Here is a 6,124-nt window from a genome sequence, read left to right as displayed (position 1 = left end):
GGACTTTTCCATGCACTATTCACTCATCCTGCTTTCCTGCCTTGCGATGCCCATTTTCTCCCTTACTGATATAAATTGGTGCTCAAAGGTGCAACATACTGCCTTCATGGAGCAAAACCAGTATAGCCATATCCACATTGCACTTCTTTTTTGTTATGGCCATCAAAGGAACCGACTGGAAGTCTTCAGAACTGGCTGCAGGTTGCTCAGGTATCTTCCAAAGTCTACAGAATGTGCGTAAGTTTACTAAGGTTGTTTTTCCAGCATTTAACTGCTGAGCTAGTCATTCAATGGGTGCCTCAGTAATGATACTGCTGGTAGCATCATGGAATGACTGGCCACTCAGTATGGATCGGGGACCTTGGGGCAGGAAGTAAAGACATGCCCATCATCAGCCAGCCCACTTCCACAAACAGACACACGTTCTACCTGGACCTCTCCGATGAATGACAAATTCACAGGCTCAGGTTTTCTAATACAGTCGTCACTGAGGCATGTGAAATCTTGCAAAAAGTCCTGGAGCCAAATTCTTGTGCCTGGACAATTCTCTCAATGGAGGACACAGTTACATGGACTCTGAATTTGCTCACCACAGATCTTTCCAAGAGGCTGCAGAAAATCTCTGCCATGCCTCCTGATTTGCTGCTTACTACTGCTTCAGACAGATCATATGGGTTCTATATTCATGAAGAAATGATTTAATCTAATTTCTGCTTTTATTTGAGACTTCCAGCATCTGAAGTTTGTTAAGTTTCAATTATTTCATCTATCTTGATTTCAGTGAGAAACAAATGGCACCTTTAGTTATTGTGATTTCCTAGCGCTGTAGATTTCCATGAGTACAGATATCTTTAAGGTAGACTATTTTTATCCACTCCATCAATGTATTTACTTATTTATCTTTCATGATCTCATTGTCACTGACAAGGCCAACATTTATTGGCCATCTTGAATATTACTTGCCATTTATCAGCTGCTGCCTGAATTTTGTCTGGAATTTGCTACATACAGCCATGGGCTGGTTCATTTGCTGAGGAGCTGCAAATGGAATTCAACATACACCTGAACTTAGGATAGAAGGAAGGTCATTGATGAAGCAGCTGAAGATGGTTGGGCCTAGGACACTGCCCTGAGGAACTCCTGCAGTGATATCCTGGGCTTTGATGATTGCCACAACCATCTTCCTTTGTGCAAAGTATGACTAACAACCACTGGAATGTTTCCCCCTTTGAAGCCCATTAACTACATTTTTACCAAGGTTTCTTGATGCCACACTCAGTCAAATTCTGCCTTGATATTGAGGGCAATGACTCTCACCTCACTCCTTGAATTCAGCTCTTTGGTCCATATTTGAACCAAGGCTATTATGAGGTGAGGAGCCAAGCAGTCTTGTAAAACCCAGACTGGGCATTATTGATTAGGTTATTGGTGAGTAAGTGCCACTTGATAGCATTGTCAATGACATCTTCCATTCATTTGTTGATTATTGAGAATAGACTGATTGGGCAGTAATCAGCTGGATTGGATTTGCCATTCCTCTTGTAAACAGGTCATTCCTGGGCAACTTTCCATATCATTGGGTAGAAGCCAGTGCTGCAATTCTATTGCAACTTGGCGAGAAACACAGTTAGTTCTGCAATACAAGTCTTCAGTGCTATGGATGGAATGATGTCTGGTCCTTTGCTGTCAACCACTTCTGGACCAAATCGAATTGGCTTGTAATGGGGATCTTATGAGGAAGCCGAAACTTCTGGGTGAACCTGGCTGCAAATGCTTCAGTTTTTACCTAAGAACTCATGTGTTGGGGCCTGCCATTAATGAGAATGGGGATGTTTTTGGAGCCTTCCCCTCCTGTTTAATTGTTCACTACCATTCATGACTGGAATGTGATAAGACTGCAGAGGTTTGATCTCATCCTGAAGCTGTGAGGTTATTTAGCCCCATCTATTGCATGCTGATTTCACCAACAGTATACATATAGTCCTGTGTTGCAGCTTCACTAGGCTGGTATCTCATTATTAAGTATGCATGGCCTGACATGCCCTCTGAACTCTCATTGAACTGATGTTGATCCCTGAATTGATTATAATAGTAGAGTGGGTAAATTTCCTCATGATCACAGCCACATTTCCAAAAAGCACACAAGTCCTTTATTGCCAGGGATTACTGCCAGACATTTTCCATAATTGGCACTACCTGAAGAAATAGATCCTGGAGGGCATGTTCTACCATCTAATTCCCTAGTTACTTACAACAGTGCACTCTCCAACCATTGCAGCTCAAGGTACAGTGGGACCCTGTCAAGTATCAGAATCATTGTAGAAATTGCCCATTGGTCTTTTAAATTGAGATTCCTTCAGTTGTACAAGGGAGTATATGCCCAAGAAGTGTGGAGACTTCATTGTCTGTGCTACATAGCACAACCATGCAAACAGAAGACAGCCAGTGCCTGATGAAGAAATGCAAGGAGATCCAGAGCCCAAGGACTTTGCAGCAGAGCCTGAAAAGTTGCAGAAACAAGATCAGAAGGAAGAGGGTGGCCCCCAGGGGACCATCCCTACTCACCACCTTCAGCCTCATCTCCCCTTGTGCAGAGGGGGCAGGCATTAACTACATGGAACATAGGACAGAGCAACACTTCTTGTAAGGAGCCCGTGAAATCATGGACCCCAAAGTAAACACAGTGGCTCTCTCCACACCCAACAACATAGCAAACCAATAATCAAGTAGAGGAGCTCAGATAACACTTAATAATCCCTCACATGCTGGTTTACAATTCACCAGTGATTTTAAGATATCAATAATCAATACACGGGGAATAATAGGGATTGTACTTAATATTTAGAGAATAAATGTACAGAAAGTAATATGAAGCAGGACTTCCATGATAAGAAACAGGAGACTATATTCTCCTTCCTCACCCTAATAAAATCTATACGCATCAGATTAAACTTGCTTGAACTCACTTTTAATTCATCCACCTGCTTTAAATCTTGGATTTTCCTTGTCGGCTTATCTTTCTTCGAACTTGTGAGCTGCTGAAGAACTTCCTCCATTCCATTTTGAAGAAGTCTGTCAATTAATTCCTTCAAAAGAGATAGCTGCAAAATAAATCTCCTAGTTAATACATGGGTTCAATGATCTTCCATTTGCAGCATGAATGGAATGTATACTTGATTGTATTGACAAACAAAATGTGAAAAAAGCTTTCAGATAATTCTTGATTTTTTATTTTATAACTCAAGGGTTATTTTATATTATAACTCAAGGATATTCAAAACAACAAAATTGGGTCAAGACTGAGGAGCATGGGCAGTGTTCCAAAGTGGTCCCACCCCCTCATGCCAGTGCCCATAACCTTCCACAACCTCAAGAACACACATGAAAAAGTGCATGGGGCACTGGTAACATTTGATAAAGTTGTGTTTAAAGCCTACGCAAAGTTGCTCTCAGAAGATGATAATGGCCTTCGTAATGAACCAGTGACCATTTCTTTGATCCCCACAGTTTAAAAAGACTTGCATTTATTTTAAACCTTTCAAAATTTCAGGGAGCTCCAATCAACTTACAACTAAAGAAGTACTTTACAGAGTTCTGGCATTGTTGCAATGCAGCCAGTTTCTGTATGGTAAAATGCTATAAACAGTGATCAGATTATTACCTGTTATTAGTGACCAGCATTGGTAGTTACAGATAGACAGTCAAATAAGAATGCATGAGAAATGACCACGCATTACATCCAAATCACATCCCTGCAACATCTGGATCCTTACAGCTCAGTTTCCAAATACACTACGTCTGCTGTACCTCCCTCTGCAACTGGATCTGCGACTTCCTTATCAGGAGACCACAGTCGGTGTGAAGCGGTAGTAACATCTCCTCCTTGCTGACAATCAACACAAGCGCACCTCAAGGATGTGTGCTTAGCCCACTGCTCTACTCTCTCTACACTCATGACTGTGTGGCTAGGCATAGCTCAAACACCATATATAAATTTGCCAATGACATCACTGTTGGCAGAATCTCAGATGGCAAGGAGGCAGCGTAAAGGAGTGAGATAGATTGGCTGGTTGAGTGCTGTTGCAACAATGACCTTGCACTCAATGTCAGCAAGATCAAGGAATTGATAGTGGACTTCAGGAAGGGGAGGTCGGGAGTACACACACCATTGAGGAGTCAGCGGTGGAAGGGGTGAGCCGCTTCAAGTTCCTGGGCATCAACATCTCAGAGGATCTATCCTGGGCCCATCACATCGATGCAATCACGAAGAAGGCATGCCAGCAGCTCTACTTCATTGGGAGTTTGAGGAGGTTTGGTATGTCACCAAGGATTCTTGCAAATTTCTACAGATGTACGGTAAAGAGCATTCTGACTGGTTGCATCACCACCTGGTATGGAGACTTCAACGTACAGGATTGAAAAAGGCTGCAGAGGGTTGTAGACTCAGCCAGCTCCATCATGGGCACAACCCTCCCTGCCATTGAGGACATCTTCAAGAGGCGGTGCCTCAAGAAGGCAGCATCCATCATTAAGGACCTTCACCATCCGGGACATACCCTCTTCACGTTACTACCATCGGGGAGGAGGTATAGGAGCCTGAAGACTCACACTTAACATTTCAGGAACAGCTTCTTCCCCTCCGCTATCGATTTCTGAACGGTCCATGAACCCATGAACACTACCTCGTTATTCCTCTTTTGCAGTATTTATTTACTTTTGTAACTTATAGTAATTTTTATGTCTTGCACTGTACTGCTGCTGCAAAACAACAAATTTCACGACTTATGTCAGCGATAATAAACCTGATTCTGATTCCCTCTACTTACTCATCTACTCCATAGTAAACTCCTTGCTCTAGTTACAGGGCAACAGTACTGTCCTCTGTCGAATGCATTTGGGCATGATTGATCTAAAGTGGCTGCAATTTTGTATTGATACCCTGATCTTTATCTCAGTATAGATTTTATGCTTGTAAATGTGTTAGGCATATTTATGTAAGTAAATAAATAAGGAAATATCAGTGATAAAGCAAACTAAACATATCATTCCTAGAACAAGGGCACAGATGCTTTTAAATCATTCCATAGTAACAAAAATATGGCTCCGGTGGTCACTCTCACTTCTGAGGCTGAAGCTTGTGAGTTCAAGTCCTACTTCAGGGATATGAACACAAATATCTAGTTAGACACTCCACTGCAACATTCAGGGACTACTTTACTGCAAAGTGAATTTGTGGTGCTATATTTTAGATAAGACTTTAATCCAAGACCCTATCAATTTTCTAAGTTGAAAATAAAAGATCTAGTGGCACAGAGTGAGCAAGGGAGCTTTTCCTGGTGCGCTTGCCAATATTTAGCCCTCAGCATTAGTAAAACAGAGTAACTGGCTGTTACCACATTACAGTTAAGGGTGCCAAGTTGGCTGTTCTTTGCAAATACAATATGGACCACACTTCAAAATTAGGCATTTGGCTGGCTGTAAAATACTTGGGATACTTTATGATATATAAATTTAAGTCTTTTCAATATCTGTACTCTCTTAAGCATTTGTGCCTTATTAGCTCACCAAAATATGTTTCCATCACATAGTTCCCTGCTGGTTTTATTTATAATTATCTCTTTTAAAATATATATTTATTTATAGTTTTGTACAATTTAGTAGTGACCAATCTGTGACCAATTTGTTTAGTCCTGCTGGTAAATTCTTGTACCAAATTTCCTTAGGCAAGGTGGACAGCTGCCTGAAACAGGTATTAGGCGCCTTGACTACATTAATTGGGGCCCAAGTAGCCATTGAAATTGCCCAGATCAAAATTTGCTCCAAGTTTAAAGACTTGGGCAACTAGATTTTGATATTTTCGACAGGTCAAAAATAAGGTACATTAATTTAAAAGTGGGACCAACATCTGCACAAATTGATCACAAACTGTCCCACGACTAAACTGGACATACAAGAGACTACAGATGCTGGAAATCTGCAGCAACACACAAAGCAGCTGGAAGAACTCAGTGGGTCAGGCAAACTGGTACTGCCCTTTTCATAGTTGAAAAAAAGGCACAATGTAATACCAATTTTTAATGCTATCACAAAAGGAAATGATTTGATTTGGTCTTGGATTAGGGCA

This window comes from Pristis pectinata, chromosome 19, assembly GCF_009764475.1.
Source record: "Pristis pectinata isolate sPriPec2 chromosome 19, sPriPec2.1.pri, whole genome shotgun sequence".
NCBI lineage: Eukaryota > Metazoa > Chordata > Chondrichthyes > Rhinopristiformes > Pristidae > Pristis > Pristis pectinata.
Note: the sequence above shows the minus strand (reverse complement) of the source record.